Source organism: Canis aureus, chromosome 23 (assembly GCF_053574225.1).
Source record: "Canis aureus isolate CA01 chromosome 23, VMU_Caureus_v.1.0, whole genome shotgun sequence".
In the NCBI taxonomy this organism is placed as follows: domain Eukaryota; kingdom Metazoa; phylum Chordata; class Mammalia; order Carnivora; family Canidae; genus Canis; species Canis aureus.
This window is the reverse complement of record NC_135633.1, coordinates 18602043-18619684: the sequence shown is the minus strand read 5'-3', so window position 1 is coordinate 18619684 and position 17642 is coordinate 18602043. Positions and strand designations below refer to the sequence as shown.

General features: G+C 38.9%; 1 protein-coding gene across 4 annotated transcripts in view; it reads right to left on the bottom strand.

The window, feature by feature from the left end:
* DENND2B (DENN domain containing 2B) overlaps positions 1 to 17607 on the bottom strand; it is a 169938-nt gene extending 152331 nt beyond the window's left edge. For 2 of the 4 annotated variants that reach the window (XM_077866553.1, XM_077866555.1), the window contains exons 1-3: positions 17542 to 17607; positions 11131 to 11303; positions 10487 to 10525 (exon numbers count right to left, since the gene is read on the bottom strand). The gene's annotated coding sequence lies outside the window, so the exon portion shown is untranslated. The remainder of the gene's footprint in view (positions 1 to 10486; positions 10526 to 11130; positions 11304 to 17541) is intronic. The other 2 variants (XM_077866560.1, XM_077866558.1) reach the window with 2 other exon arrangements.
* Between the last annotated feature and the right edge of the window lie 35 nt (positions 17608 to 17642).

Sequence of the window (17642 nt, the reverse complement as noted above, 5' to 3'; positions counted from 1 at the left end):
ATTGTGAAATCAAGCCCCACATTGGGCTCTGCGCTGGGCATGGAGCCTGCTTGAGACTCTCTCTCTCCTTCTCCCTTTGCCCCTCTCTACCCTCTCTCTCCCTTGAAGAAGAAGAAGAAGAAGAAGAAGAAGAAGAAGAAGAAGAAGAAGAAGAAGAAGAAGAAGAAGAGAGAGGAGGAGGAGGAGGAGGAGGAGGAGGAGGAGGAGGAGGAGGAGGAGGAGGAGGAAGGGGAAGGGGAAGGAGAGGAGGAGGAGGAGGAAGAAGTTTTTAAAGTATTGAAGGGCTAACTGAAGCGAACTGTTTCACTTACCCTCTTGTTCAGAGTAGAATCTGTTTCCTCCACAGAATACCTTGCAGTGCCTTTCACTACCCCCCTTCCTAAGTGCATGAGAGATAGATAAAATCAAGTTTTTTTTCCTATAATCAGCTTGCAAAAAGGTCCAATCTGACCTAGATCCATTTTTTTTTAAGATTTTATTTATTTATTCATGAGAGACACAGGATACGGGCTCCATGCAAGGAGCCCAATGTGGGACTCAATCCCGGGTCTCCAGGATCACGCCTGAAGACAGCGCTAAACCACTGAGCCACCCAGGTTGCTCTGACCTAGATCTATTTATTTTTTGTTCTGTAATGCCATTTGGGGTTTTATTCCAAATACCAGGCTATTTATTATTTATTTAAAGCAAATATTAGGATAGCTAGACTGATGATGCTGGGCAGGCTGGACCTGGAAGAGAATAAAGAATAAGATGAAATACCAGCTGCTCTTTAGATGGACGGGAAACAAGAAAAGGCTCAAAAGGCTGGAAGGTCTCCTCAGTTTATCTATTGCCAAATGGTCCTTTTTCCTTCTCTCGGAGGCTTGAAGATAATTTTTGGTTGGAAGAAAGTAAGGTCTAAATATTTGCTGATTTGAAACACTAGTTCTTGATCTTTTTTAAATGACATCAGTTTTAATCAAATATCCCCAGATTACAGGATGATTTATCTTTGTCCCTAAAGTTCACTGAATTTCACCCAAAAAAGCATCCCTGAAATAAGAATTGTGAGAATGTGATACCTTCGATCATTTTCCATATTACTTCCAAAAAAAAAAATGAACCTATAGAAAATGAGGGAAAAAATAGCTATAGCTCTTTGTTTCTTTATTCACTCAACAAAAATTTATTAAACATTTGCAAAAAACTGTTTTGACATCATGTGGAATAAAAGAGAGTAAGTCACTTAAGCAAAGGGATTGCCTGAGCTATGCAATACTAACTTTAAGAATAATGACTGCTTCTCATTTAACTAGAGTAACAGAGGCTAAGAAGACAGATTAGGTGGAAAATAATTTAGCGGTTCCTCAAAAAGGTAAACATAGAACTACCATATAACCCCACAATTCCAGTACTAGGTATACACTGCAAGGATTGAAAACAGGTATCCAAATAAATAATTTGGATATATATATATATATATCCAACTGGATATATATCCAACTTTCAAGTCATCACAAGAGCCAAGATTTAAGGGCTCAAATCTGGGTTACAGATGCATTGGAAGCTGTCACTCTAAACTTGTGTGTGTGTGTGTGTGTGTGTGTGTATGCATGTGTGTGTGCGTGTGCACGTGTGTATGTGATTTACTACCAAATGTGATTTATTAAGAGCCTCAGCTTTCCAGCATGCAGATTCTTTTTTTTGGATAGATTCTATATGAATTTTCATAGTACTATTCACAAAAGGTAGAAACAACCCAAGTGTCCATCAACAGACAACTTGATAAATAAAATGTAGTGTATTCAGATAATGAAATATTATTTGGCTATAAAAAGGAATGAAGTACTGATAGATCCTACAATATGGATGAACTTGGAAAACATTATACAAGTGAAAGAAGCCAGACACAAAAGGTCACATATTATGTGATTCCATTTATACGTGCCATCCAAAATTGGTAAATCCATAGAGCCAAAAAGATTAGGGTTGCCAGGGGCTAGAGGGAGAGAGAAATGGGTATGGGGTCTCCTTTGAGGGTGATGAAAACGTTTTGGAACTAGACAGAAGTGATGGTTGCACAACATCATGAATATAATTAATGTCATTGAACTGTAAATTTTTAAATGGTTAATTTTTATGAACTTATACGAAGTCCACCTCAACTTTTTAAAAAAAATGTAGATATGGGTCTGTGGTAGATACAACAAATGCTTACTAATATTTTTCCCAGTCCCAGAAGTTTATATGTTCCATTCACCCTGCAGTTAGGAGGGCCATATGACTTTCTAACCAACAGGCTGTGAACAAAAATGACACGTGTCACTTCCAGGCCAAAGTATTTAAGAATGAATGTAGGGGCTCCTGGTTGCTTCAGTCAGTAGAGCATATGACTCTTGCTCTTAGGGTCTGAGTGTAAGCCCCATGTTGGGTGTGGAGCCTACCTTAAACAAACAAACAAACAAAAAGAATAAGAGATGTGTATGCCTCTCTTCTCTAACCAGAAAACTCTAAAGCCATGTAAGACAATGGGGCAGAATAGGCCACTAATGCCAAACATGTTGTATGAGTATGAAATAGACTTTTATTGTCTTAAGCCACTGAAATTTCAGGGGTTGTTACTGCAGTGTAAGCTAAACCTATTCTGATTGACACAGGAAGGCCAGAAAAGCAATACTAAGAAATTTGAATCTTACTCTAAAGGGAATGGAGAGACCATGTTTTTGAGGAAAAGAGTAACATGATGCGCATTTGAGGAAAATAATTCTGGATGCAGTGCACAGAGTAAGTTGGAAACAAAGGTAGTCTTCAGCCTGATGTTCATCAGAAATCCCCTGAGAACTCTAGTCGTCTTTCAATTCATTTATATTTCTATAAACAATAAAATATGTGTTCTCGGGAGAAAAATCATCTGAGGAGTTTGTAAAAATGCAATTCTGTAGTCCAGGATATCTCTAGAGATTCTGATTCAGCATCTCCAGAGGTAGGGTGTAGACACTCATAACTGAAAAAAGTTCTTGGGAGATTCTAGACTACAGGTTAGAGTCAAGGAGAAGATGTCTACTAACTAGTTCAGTAATGACCAATATTACATACTTAGCAGATTCAAATAAATAGTATAGTAGAATAATTATTTTCTTGGGATACCTGGGTGACTCAGCAGTTGAGCACCTGCCTTGGGCCCAGGGCATGATCCTGGAGTCCCGGGATCGAGTCCCACATTAGCTCCCTGCATGGAGCCTGCTTCTCCCTCTGCCTATGTCTCTGCCTCTCTTTGTGTCTCTCATGAATAAATAAATAAAATCTTTTAAAAAAAGAATATTTTCTTGACAATTGTAATGATAAATACTTAGGGAGTTTCTGTTAAAATAGTTATGAAAAGGTTACTCATATTAACATTTGAATAGTCATAGCTATGACTTTGAAAATTTGAACATCAGAAAGATGGGAGTGACAGTTTGTATGTGTCTACTCTATTGCTAAGTGGTAGCCTACCCCAGCATCATTAATAGGCTAGGGAACATGGCTGACATACTAGAGTCAGAGGACAAAGCCATCCTCAGTCTCTGGAACAGCCAACTTCTTCCCAGCACTCACATTTATCTTATTCTCCTTTCTTTCCTCTTTTCTTTTCCTGCAGGATAAACTTGCATTCCATTCTGTCTTTAGTTCCTTCCTCCTCACTGAGTATTTAACTCATCAACCAACTTTCAAGTCATCAAGACTTCAAGAGCCAAGATTTAAGGGCTCAAAGTCTGGGTTACAGATGCATTGGAAGCTGTCACTCTAAACTTGTGTGTGTGTGTGTGTGTGTATGATTTACTACCAAATGTGATTTATTAAGAGCCTCAGCTTTCCAGAAGGCAGATTATTTTTTTTAAGATTTTATTTATTTATTTGAGAGAGAAAGAGAGGGAGAGAGAATGAGCCAGGAGGAGGAGCAGAGGGAGAGGGAGAAGCAGGCTCCCGGCTGAGCAGGGAGCTTGCCGTGAGGCTCCATCCCAGGACCCTGAGATCGTGACCTGAGCTGAAGGCAGATGCTTAACTGACTGAGCCACCCAGGCACCCGTAGCATGCAGATTCTGATATCGTGAAGAAACAGATCTTTTGCCAACCAAAATTCAGTTTTGTAAAAACAAATCTTCAGAGTATCTCAGGAAAAAGATCTCTGATAAATAGCGTTGAAGTTGAATGACAAAAAGTACCTTATCATTTCTGAAACCCTACTGAAAGGTGCAAAGCAAAGGGACAGGCTTCACTATAAACCTCCTCCCAATACTGACTACTGCTCAACAATCCTTTTTACTATTATTAGTGATTTAGATTCTTTTCTTGCTTTCCATAGCAATTGTTCCAAGCCTGTATATTTTCAAAACTTCTAACTAATTACTATCACCAGGTGGCTTGCCTTTACCGCTGAAAAAGCAAAGGTGTGATTCCCTCAACATTCCTCTCCTATGTCCTTTCCTATGCTTTCTTCCCTATTCCTTTCAAAGAATAACCTCCACTCTGTTGGATCTTCTGTTTCCTGCATCTCATGTCTTCCTCTTTCTTTTTCTACCCTTTTTTTTAAATAGCCTCCACACCCAGCATGGAGTCCAATGTGGGGCTTGAACTCACAACCCTGAGATCAAGTCAAACACTTAACTGACTGAGCCACCCAGGTGCCCCCTTTCTATCCCTTTTGTAAGCACCTACTCCAATAGTTTTCTGAGAAAGGGTGCATAGGACGTAAAAATTGTTTTGATACTTGGCAAGGCTGAAAATGATTTCAAACTATTCTCCCACTGGACTGACAGTTTAGCTGGATATTGAATTCTAGGTAAAAAATATTTTTGATTTAGATTTTACCTTTTTTAAGTTTTTTTTCAGATACTTATTTGAGAGAGAGAGCACACATAAGCACAAAAGCATGCTAGTAGGGAGAGGGGAAGAAGGGGTGGGAGAAGGAGAGAATCTCAAGCAAACTGCACTAAGTGTGGAGCCTTTCATGGGGCTTGACCCCACAACCCTGAGATCATTACCTGATCCAAAACCAAGAGCTAGACACTCAACCAACTGGTACACCCAGGCACCCCCAATTCAGATTTTAGAAGGCATTGGACACATCCTTTCTAATATTGCAGCTAAGGATGCCCTTTTTTTTTTTTTTTTTTTTTTTTTTTTTTAGATTTTATTTATTTATTCGAGAGAGACACAGAAGAGAGAGAGAGAGAGAGGCAGAGAAATAGGCAGAGGGATAAGCAGGCTCCATCCAGGGAGCCCGACGTGAGACTCTATCCCGGGCCAGGTCTCCAGGATCAGGACCTGGGCTGAATGCGGCACTAAACCGCTGAGCCACCCAGGCTGCCCTCTAACACTGTTCTAAGGCACATAGTAGGCCTTTTGATATGGAGGCTTATATCCTTTATTTAGTTCCAATAAATGTTCTTATTTATTTTTATTAATTTCCTCCTCTAATTTTCTCTAATTTCTCTTTCTAGAACTCCTATTTATATGTTAGACCTCCTGGATCTCTTAATTGTTCATCTCATTGTCTTTTCTCCTACCTGATGGGGAAATCTTGTATATTTTTCCTTCTAGCTCTTCTATCAAACTTTATATCTTATCACTGGCTTCAGGCAGTCTATGCTCCAATCTCATAAATAACTTGTCATTTCCCGAAAATGTCAAGAAAGTTAATACTTTTGATAGACCCAATTCGAAGGTCACCTCTTCAGTAAAGACTTCTCCTATCACCTCTTCGGTAAAGACTTCTCCTACCTCCAGGGAAAATGAATTACTCCCTCTCTGTACACGCAAGGCACAATTCATAGCCCATAACACCTATTCCTGAGTATTGTTCACCATAACCCAATTTGTTGATTCTTCTAGAATACGTATCTCTTTTTTTTTTTTTTTTTTTTTAGAATATGTATCTCTTGAAGGCGTACCCATCTTCAACATCTAGTAAATGGTAATTACCCAATTAATAACTGTTATATTACAGTAATTTCTGGGTTTTTATAAAGATTTTATTTATTTATTTATTTATTTATGTATTTATGTATTTATGTATTTATGTATTTTAGAGACAGAGAGAGTGCATGAGAGTAGAGGGGCAGAAGGGCAGTGCATGGGGAGAGGTGGAGGGAAAGAGGGAAAGGGAGAGGGACAAGTAGACTCTCCACTGAACACAGAGCCCTACTTGGGGCTCAATCTCAAAGACCCAGAGATTCTGACCTCAGCTGAAACCAAGAGTTGAGTACTTACCCGACTGAGTCACCGAGGCGCCCCAACAGTAGTTTCAAAAGAATATAGAGCATAAATATTTGACTATGTAATCATTAGCTAAGTAAAGAATGTAACCAGAAACCTAACCCACTAGGAAAAGTTACATAAGCGCACCTGTGGATACTTTTAATCTTAAAAGATGATTGTTTTTTAAATAAACATTCCAAATCTTATCCAAAGGCACATTCTTCGTAGTCATTTACACATATGCAAATTCAGAATTTAAAAAGCTAATTTATTTATAAATCATCTGCTAACTCAAGCAGGCACCTGAACAGTTCCTTAGAATACAGAATATATTTGTTGTTTGGAATACCAAAAATAAAATAAAAAAGGCAAAAAGAGATTTCTTTAAAATGTATCATCCATATAAAAATGGTAATTTTTTCCAGAAATGTTAAGTGATTAAAGAATAAGGAGCAGAAAGACACTCCTGAATACTAACTACTGCTCAGCTACTTAAGGGCATTACAAGGCTGAATAAAGAATGTTCATTCGTATACAGGGATTTAAGCGCTGTTATGGGCTTTTTGTTTACTTTAGTTTTGGTTTGATTTTCTTTTTAAAACCATGCCCAAATGCCAAATCTTACATTTTTTTTCTTTTCCTGTTGAACTGATGCTATGTTAAGATATAAGCACAAACATCTCATAAGTGTTTTAAATCCATCCAATTGTTTGAGAAGGCATACGTGCTGGGCCAATGAAGCCAAAACATTAGAGCTAGGAATTTTGATGAAGATAATAATTGCTTACAGACCAGCTTGTTTTAACTTGCTGAACAAAGAACACAATTTTATACCACATTTTCATCACAGGCTTCTTCTCTGCATAATCACTAGTATAATCAACACTTTAAAAAGGGAGATTATCTGCAGGTTAAAGAGTAAGGAAGTTATCAATTAGATTCCATCATCTTTAAAATTTCACTTACTCAAACTTTATATTAATTAAAGAAATTTTTTTTGCTAGCCTAAGCACTGTTTTGAATCTTTACAAACCATTTGTTTAGTGTGCACAGCATAAATCTAAGAACAAAGACACTTGGTTAATTTCTAATGCTGCCCTAGATGGCTCTATAGAACTGGATATGTCAATAATTTCTTTGTGCCTTAGTTTACTTCTAGGACATCCCAAATAGCTGAGCACTTCCATCTTTCTCACACCTGAAAGCTGCATTCAGGCTCTGTGCCTATGTCAGGAGTAACTCTCTCATTCTTTCTCCCATCAAGTTACTTTCATCACTTGCAGGTCCCTGCAATAATTTGATATTCAACCAATATTTGTTAAGGACCTACTCTGTGACAGGCAGTGCAGTGGAGGTGAGGACGAGGCAGGTCTCTGCGAGGACAGTATTACTAGTTTCCTAACAGAATTATCTCAGTCATTCTGCTTGTTTCAAACCAACTCTGGATTTCCTATTCTTTACTCCTCTGGAATATATAGCTGGAAGTTCTAAAAACTAAGCTGGTATAGATTCACAGGATTGAGCTGAGGCCGTCAGCTGGTAATCAGATTGTTTCTGGGCCAGGCAGTCTGGGAGTCAACATGGTTTCAAGACAGAGATAAGAAGTCATTGAAGGGACCAATGTCACCAATTCACAAGACCAAGATAACTCTTTGTGCATGGTACCAGTGGTGACCCCAGCTTTGCTGAATCATTTTGCCCTCATAACTCCAGCCCCTAAGACAGAACTCTCTGGACTCTGGACTATGTTGACTTTTGATTCCCTTAATGCAGGGAGCCATTCATCTCAACACATAAGCCTTCAGTATCAGTTGTGTAGAAGCAGGGCCATGTCTTCCAACTATGCCTGAAACCTTGTAAATTACAGAGAGAAAGGGAGGGTGGGAAATGAGGGACCTGTGTTGTCCAGAGTATCAAGGCAGACCTTGAATTTGAGCCTCCAAACCTTGGACATATGCTTATCGTTCCCTATTTACCCTTTCCATTGGTGTTATATGACAATCTCTTATACTCTTTGTCTCTGATATGTTGCTTACTCTAATCCTTGCCACTCAGAAGTCATCGTGTTCTGATTCACAGCCTTGTTCTGATTTCGGATCAGAACAAGAAGACTTAAATTCGCTCATACTTAACTGCAGTATCTCAAGTTATTGTATCTTTCTGTATTCTAGATTTCTCACCTTTAAATTAATACATTTGCCATCACATTCTCTTAAAGATATTTATATTTAATTGAAATAACATGCATTCTGGGATCACAATAAAACTATAATATGCTCCTGTATTCCTAACTATGTAATGAGTATTAAAAACATTTAGAAACAAATTTAGTCCCTCAAAGAAATAAAAGTTTTGAGTAATTTATTTTTTAAATATAGTATCTACCTCACTTCACAAAATATTTCGAAAATGTTATATGAAAAGAAAAAGAAAAATATTATAAGTAAACCAAGTAGAACATACTCTTCAGAAGAAATTCAACAGTGGGTCTGTTTCTTAATGAAGGATTTTGAAAATATTAACAATTATCCCATGATTAATCTTATGGGAAAAGAATATCTAATTACATTGGGTTAACTCACTTTAAGGCTTTGACGTCTCTGCTAGTGAATTACTAAAACAGATGCATTTTTTAAAAGAATTTAAAGACACAAGAATTTTCATTGTATTAAGAGTAGACTCAAAGTGTTATATAAAATATGCTTCTAAAATTTAAAAGAGTTAAAGGAGATTCCTCATCTCAATTCCTAGGAGATGCTGTATCTGGAAGAGTAAACAGAAGCAAATAGTTTTCTGAAATTGTGCCAAGGCTACATGTCAACTGCCTGGCAGGAAATGCTTTTGGAGGGCCTAGATAAACAGACCATCATCTTTTTTTGGAAAAATCTCCTTTAGATTCATACAAAGCACATGTGCTGAGTTTAAACTAGCATCATAAACACAATAAGCAGAAAAGGATTTTTAAATTATGGTATCTATAGGATCTATGCAATGAAGTGATCTGTCTTCACTTTTAACACACATGAACCTCACCACTTCAGCAAGCATAGACTCAATACAAGTTTGTTGAAATCTGTGATATATTAAGCCTTATCTTTCCATTAATTTTCATTATGATTTTGGTGAAGCTTTAGCTTACAAGAAGTTTTCATTTAGCAGCAGCTGTTAGTATTTTAGCATTTTATAATGATATTTTCTTACATTTATATAGCAATGCACTTTTCAAAATACTTCACATCCATTATCTTAATTTTTGTTTTAACATCTCATTTTATAAGTGCTAGCATTGAGACCAAGCTAGGACTTATAAAATGAGATGTTAGTACAAAAATTAGCTCAAAGATTAGTCAGAGGACCACTCCAAAATCAATTAGTCTGAAACATTTTCTAGTACATTTCCCTCTGTCTGTGCTATGCATCAGATAATGGACTTCCAAATCCAATTATTATATTTACTAAAATAATCCTTTGGCCTCACCTGACTTTTATTTTCTTAAAATAAGGATGATAAGGATGGCAAAAAGGATGATAAGGATCTAGTTGTTGACTCAGAACACCTACGGTTAGCTGGAGAAATCTCTGGTCCGTGTCAAGCCTAGTTGACCCTGTTGTGCTTCCTCTCTCCACAAGCCTGCTTGTTCTATTTGGCTACAATTTCAACCACCCATCTTCTTTTCCTCCTTTCTCATACTGAAAGTTATCCTCTGCCTCACTCACCTATGTTCAATCTTGCCCAGTCCATGATAGAGTGAAATTTCCCTGACCCAAGGAACAAAGTTATATGAAAGGTGACATACCTCTCTCCCTGCCACACATTTCCCTTTAATCAAGTAAGTTCAGATAATAATGTGAGCCACCTCAACTTTGGCGTCCTTCTTAATAATCTACAGCCACCAGACCTAACTTCCAATTTCACCCCAGTTTGCTCCCTCCCACCCAAACAGGACATCTTTGCCATAGTTACGATTAGACCTCACAGGGAAAAAAACATACAGAAACTTTGTGTGTAGATAAATTTTTCTTCTCTCCACAATATGAAGAGGATGGTGTGTGACTGGAAAAAAGTCACAAAACTGAAGGATAACAAATATCTGAGTGTAAACAGCATATTTTAAGTAATATAATCACCCTATTATCACTTACATTTTTAAATATATTTCTATTATTTCTTAAAATGGAATACACCTATAATTATAATTAGGAAAACTTACTACAGACCAGAGCATATAACTAAACTTTACTCTAAAACTGTTATAATTCTCACCCTGGAAATCTGGCTTCCTACTTGACTTGTGAGAGCTTCCTGAAATGGAAATACAGAACAGACTTAATAAATGACCACTGAACAAATAAATACTGATAGAAAGAATAAATATAAATTTCATCCTAAAAGAATACATAAAAGTAAACTTGAGAGTCAAGAGTCGTATTTTAAAAGGCTAGGAAGGATAAAATTGGAAGGAACAGTAAGATCTAAATATTAGTTTTTAAAAAGCTGTTGCATCTGTCAGGATATACTGTGTCAATTTTTAGGACATTAAAATTCTACATAGAGGATAATTCCAGAATGATGGAGTAAGGAGGTTGGTAAATCATCTGTCCAAAGCAACAATAAAACTATACAAAATTGTCAAATAAGCATTCAGCAATGTTGAGGGGTGAGGGGGGCAGAAATGGACCAGATTGAAAAGCATTTATTTTTAAAATAAATGAATAATAAAACTGCTGAAACTCTAGTGAGAAAAGTGGGCATCTGGGACCTCAGAGACTTTTTCCACTTCCTATACCCGACCTCAACCGTAACACGGTAGTTGTGTTAAGACAAGACAAGCCATGAAAACCAGCAGTTCTGCTGCTGGAGGGCAATGACTTGATTTGGTGCTCAGGGTATGATCGGAAACAAGTGACCTTAGAAAACAAGCAGTAGGGATCCCTGGGTGGCGCAGCAGTTTAGCGCCTGCCTTTGGCCCAGGGCGCGATCCTGGAGACCTGGGATCGAATCCCACGTCGGGCTCCCGGTGCGTGGAGTCTGCTTCTCCCTCTGCCTGTGTCTCTGCCTCTCTCTCTCTCTCACTGTGTGCCTATCATAAATAAAATAAAAAATTAAAAAAAAAAAGACAGAAAACAAGCAGTAAACAATCAGGAAAAATCAACATCACAGCTGGCTGAGACTGCAGTATTGATTGGTAAGAGCAACAGACCAGCCAGAAATTTAACAATAAGATCCAGGGAACAAGCTAGTCATAGCGGACCTTGATAAACTCACATCACATATCCTTGGTGGTCTGGAAAGTATGTACATGTCCTAGGTGTGCACTGCCTGAATGCGAGACCTTGCACACAACAGAAAATAAAGGTAATGGCAGACTTGATGTCGTGTTCCCCAACCTGTACACAGGTCATTTGGCAAACTTCTTACATAACCTTGGGTTAGGCAAAGATTGCCTACCTACCAAAAGCACAATCCATAAAAGAAAAAAATTAAGAAAATGGACTTCATTGAAATTTAAGATGTTTATGTTTTGAAAAACACAAATAAGAAAATGAAAGACATGACACAGACCAGGAGAAAACACTTATACACCACACAGCTGATAAAGAATTCTTGTTTGGAACAAGAATTCTTATAACTCAAAAAAAAAAGAAAAAAAAAAAAAAAGGCAAGCCAATTTAAAAATGGACAAAAGAGAGCAGCCCCGGTTTAGTGCAGCCTTCAGCCCAGGGCGTGATCCTGGAGACCCGCGATCGAGTCCCACCCACATCAGGCTCCCTGCATGGAGCCAGCTTCTTCCTCTGCCTGTGTCTCTGCCTCTCTTTTTGTGTGTCTCTCGTGAATAAATAAATAAAATCTTTTTTTTTAATGGACAAAAGATTTGAATAAACATTTCACAAAAGAAGAAATAGGAATGCCTAATAACTACAAGAAAACATGCTCAATATCAATAGTCATTAAGAAAATGCAAATTAAAATCACGAGATAGCACTTCATACCCACTAGAATGACTATACTCAAATGACAAATAATAACAAGCATTGAGGAGGAGTGGAAAAACGAACCGGGCAGCCCTGGTGGCCCAGCGGTTTAGAGCCACCTTCGGCCTGGGGTGTGATCCTGGAGACCCGGGATCGAGTCCTGCGTCGGGCTCCCTGCATTGAGCCTCCTCCTCCCTCTGCCTGTGTCTCTGCCTCTCTCTCTCTGTGTCTGTTATGAATAAATAAAATCTTAAAAAAAAAAACTGGAACCTTCAGACATCATTTGTGGAAATGTAAAATGGTACAGCCACTTTAGAAAACGGTTTGGCAGTTTCTTAAAAATGTTAAACATACATTTACCATATCACTCATCAATTCCTCTCCTAAGTATCTCCCCAAGAGAAATTAAAACCTGTATCCACACAAGGCCTTGTATCCAATCTTTCATAGCAGCATTATTCATAATGGTCCCCAAATGGAAACAATTAAGATGGCTATCAACTGGTGAATGGATAAACAAAATGTAGTATATTCATATAATGGAATATTATTCAGTCATATAGAGGAATAAATTGCTGATACCTGCTACAATATGGATGAGCTTCAAAAACATGATGGTAAGTGAAAGCCAGACAAAAAAAGGTCACATATTGTGATTCATTTATATAAACTGCCTAGAAAAGGCAAAATTATAGAAATAGCGAACAGAATAGCGGTTGCGTGGACCTAGAGGTGGGAACTGAGACTAACTGCATATGGTAGGCACAGGGATCTTTTTCAGTTAATGAAAATGTTCCAAAACTGGATCATGGTGATGTCTGCAAAATTCTATAAATTTACTAAAATTTATTGAATTGTACACTTAAAACAGGTAAGTATAATGTAATATAGATTATCCCTCAATTCAATAAAGTCATTTTTTTAAAAAAACTCCACATGGATTCCTACTATTTATATCGACCAAAATTGTCATGCCTTTAATCTCTGATAGTTTTTTAAATGACAAAACTTTTTCCTAATCATTCTTGCTCTGCAATCAATTTTTTAACTTCCAATTTCTTAACAGGTTGTGAAAGCTAATTCTCAGTACTTTGATCCATTTTCTTTAATCTATATAATCAAGATGACAATTTTGATAATGAGTTTCTTTCATTCCCCAAAAACCCAATGAGTTGATGTAATCAGGCAAAATGAATGATCTAATGACTCAGTCTATAATACTACTTTACAAAGCTGTAATGATTCTAAAGCTCCCTAAGTCTGCTGAAGAAATAAAAATACCACCTGTCAAATGAAATGATTTATACATTCTCTGGTATGTACAGTATAAATCATTGTCTAACTCTGGCATGATACCCACTTTTACATCATAGGCTTTTAACCCTTTCTTGCCCTCTTCACATAGAGAAAAATACTTGCATTTGTTCTTTACTAAATTTGTTTTTTGGGACAACCCGGGTGGCTCAGCAGTTTGGTGCCACCTTCGGCCCGGGTTGTGACCCTAGAGACTAAATTTGTTTTTTGTTTTTTTTTTCTTTTCAAGAAGTCCAAATACAGCACCAATCTCTTTCCTCAGATTTCAGGAATATAAATGTCCTTCAACCCACTTATTCCCCAAAATATAACCTAGACAACGTCTACGTGCTCTCTGTAATATATCTATCCTGGTGAAGAGAGAAATTGTGGAAGACTTAGAGGAACAGTTTTCTTTCTCCACTGATGATCAGATACATTTCTGATCATATGCCCTCCCTCTATTTGCTGTTCCATTTCCAAGTCTCACTGGTGGCTTTAAGGAGTACCTGGCTTGGGAGCACCTGGGTAGTTCATTCAGCTAAGTATCAGACACTTGATTTCAGCTCAGGTCATGATTTCAGGGTTGTGAAATCGAGCTCCACATCAGGCTCCATGCTGAGTGTGGAGCCTGCTTAAGACTCTGTCTCCTTCTCCCTTTGCCCCTCCCTAGTCACACACTCTCTCTCACTCTAAAAAAAACCAAAACAAGACAAAAAAATTTAAAGAAGTAGCTGGCTTGGGCTGTGTTTGATCCACAAAGGACTTGATGGTAGGCAGGTTCCATCATTATTCCCATCCAATCTTAAAAAAGAGAAAAAAGATTCTCACTGTAGTTTACAGTTCAATCCTTCAAATTATACCAAAAAAGAGACATGTATAAATACAAATATAAAAATAAATGCAATGATTTACTTTCATGGCAGTCTTTAGGCTTTAGTTCCATTCCAAGCATCTTCTTTCCCAAATATTTCTAATGTTAAATTCTGGAAAATTATTTATAACTGAATATTCATTATATTCACTAAAGTAAAAAAAAGGTAGACTTTTTTTTTTAAGAAGACAATTCTTATCTGGTCTAACAGGGATCTATTTATCTTTTTTTTAAGATTTTATTTATTTATTCATAGAGACAGAGAGAGGCAGAGAGAGAAGCAGGCTCCAGGCAGGGAGCCCAACGTGGGACTCGATATCGGATCTCCAGGATCACACTCCAGGCTGCAGGCGGTGCGCTAAACCGTTGCACCACCAGAGCTGACCTAACATGGATCTATTTAAATAAAAGATTAGGTCAGTAAATTCAATAAATATTTATTGAACACCTACTGCTTACCAAGCCCTGGATATTTAGGAACAAATTAGGAACTATTTCTACCTTCAAGGAGTTCATAAGCTGTTAGGAAAAAATGAACCATAACTACGTACAATTTAAATCAGATTGGGATAAGTACCTCGATATTAAAAAAAAAAAAAAAGCCATGGAAACAGGTTGCACCTGGAAGTAGCAAAAGATTTTAAAAAGTTGACTTGATAAGAAGAAAGTAATGCTTCAACTGAAATGGAATTGGGCATGGGAAGTGGTAATAGAATCCTGGGGAAGAAGGCCAAGTAACGTGAGGTATGGATCAGGCAAGTGAGGACATATTGAAAAATAAGGCTGAGGTCTCATTAAGATAATATTAGCTAATATTTATTGAGCATTTACTATGTGTCAAGTACTATTCAAAGCACTTTATTTGTATTAATTTATTTGGTCCTCACAACCCTATGAGGAATACAATATTATTCTCATTTTAAAGATGACAAAACTGAGGTAGAGAATGGTTAAATAATCTGTTCATAGTTACATAGACTCAGCTAAATTATAGAGCCAGGATCTTGAAATCCATAAATAAAAAAAGCAAATCAAATTCTGTCTCACTCTCAACCACATTCATTATAAAAGCAGTTATCAGGTATTTTAAATATCTCTTCTCTTATTAATTCCTGGGCCATACTTCAAGACTTTGCTCAAATGTCTCCTCCTCTAAAAAGCCTTTCTTGATCCCTCTAACTGAACCATAGATGGATCTTTCTCCTCTAAGTTTCATAACACTTTATATCAATCTTATAGTAACAGCCAAGGGATCCTGGGTGGTTCAGTCCCTTAAGAGTCTGCCTTCAGCTCAGGTCATGATTTCGGGGTCCTCAGCTCCCTGCTGAGAGGAGTCTCTATCTGCTACTCCCCCTGTTTGTGTTTGCTTGCTCTGTCTCAAATATTTGTTTTTAAAAGCAACAGTTTATGAACAAAATTTTAATATTTGGTTCCTAGCACTACAGATTTTATAAGCTTCATTTTTTTTTTTATTCTGCTTTAGCCTGACCCACTTTCTATTCTCCCCAAGTCCTAGGACAGTGCTTGGGGCATTATAGTGCTAGCTATATCTGCGGAGTACTTACTCGTTGCAAGGCATTGTGCTAAGCATTTTCCAGGAATTCTCTCACAAAATCCTTACAGCAATCCGATTCCTAATTCACTGCATTCAATAGCTATCTGTTAGCCCTTTCTGTGGCAAGTGAAATACTAGATGCACCTTAAACTCATTAAACAAAACAAATACGGCCCCACTCTCAAGAAGTTCAATCCAGGAGGTTGGTACGATTGGTATTCCTGAACATCAGGAAGAGGAAAAACTGAAGTTCAAAGATTTTAAGTGACTTGTTTGCCCAGAAATCACACAGCAAAAAAGTGGCAGAGACTGAATTCAAACTCAGCTCTCCAGACCTTATATTGGGGACCCTGTGCACCGGTTAACTACTATGTTCTGAAGGAGGCGTTTGGGGACACCTGGGTGGCTCGGTGGTTGGGCACCTGCCTTCGGCTCAGATCGTGATCCTGGAATTCAGGATCGAATCCCGCATCGGGCTCCCTGCGAGAGGCCTGCTTCTCTCCCTGCCTGTGTCTCTGCCTCTCTCTCTCTCTCAGTCTGTGTCTCATGAATAAATAAATAAATCTTAAAAAAAAATGAAGGAGGCGTTTGATAAGCATTATTGAAGGGAAAGCTTCTAAAAGTTTTAGAATACTTTTACACTACAATGAAAAATATCCCAATGATAATGAAGACTTCTACTCAATTTCTTTCCGCGAGAGAAAAGCAGGAAATGAGCAACAGTGCAAACAAGTTGCAGTAATATCCTGAGAGCGCAGAACTGCTGATCGAGCCCTCTGCGGAGACTCGCTCGGCATTGAAGATTTCCGTGTGTGCCTTAAAGTGACCCCCACCGAGCAGTCACCCGTAAAGTGCTTCTTCCTGAACATCAATGCTCCGCTGTGCGCAGCGTGTTGTGGCCGCCACTGATCAGCAGTGAGACCTTGGGCTACACGGTCCATCACGTAACCCAGAGCTGTGCAGGAGTGCGGTGCGCGGGAAGGATGCACAGCTCATTTACATGTGGCACAACTCTTCTGCAAAGGTGCGTCCAACTCCCCAGAGAGGCGGCTTCCAAAAGTGTGTGAGTCCGTACTTGCCACTGGAGGAGTGAGGAAGCTGCCCTGGAGGGATTCGGGGCCGAGGACGGACAACTCAGGCGCCCTCCTCACCCCTCACCCCACCCCCCGGCCCTGAACAGCTGCCTGCGGGCGGAGGGCCACAGCCCCATGGCCACACTCTTCGACAAGCGCCACCCTGGCAGCAGCAGCACAGTTTGGATTCTCCTACCCATCTCCATCTCCTCCAACGAGAGGGTTGGTTTTTTTTTTTTTTTTTTTTAAGATTTACTTATTTATTCATGAGAGACACAAGGAGAGAGAGAGAGGCAGAGGGAGAAGCAGGCTCCATGCAGGGAGCCCGACGCGGGACTCGATCCGGGGACTCCAGGATCTCCACCTGGACCGAAGGCGGCGCTAAACCGCTGAGCCCACGAAAGGGGCTTTTGCAGGGGCGGCATCTCAAGATACAGACCGGGCTGAGAGAGGCGCCTGGGGGCAGGTGTCTAATTCCCTACAATTCCTTAGCCCAACAGAAGGCCACCTGACTTTCCCCCCGGGCCACCCAGTGAGACGCTGTAGACGACCTTGAACGTTGAGGCCGCGCCCAGGAGCTCTTCCCACCGCCGCCCCGCCGCCGCTCCACTCCGGCCCGCACGCCTCGCCCGCCGCCAGGCCCCGCCCCTGC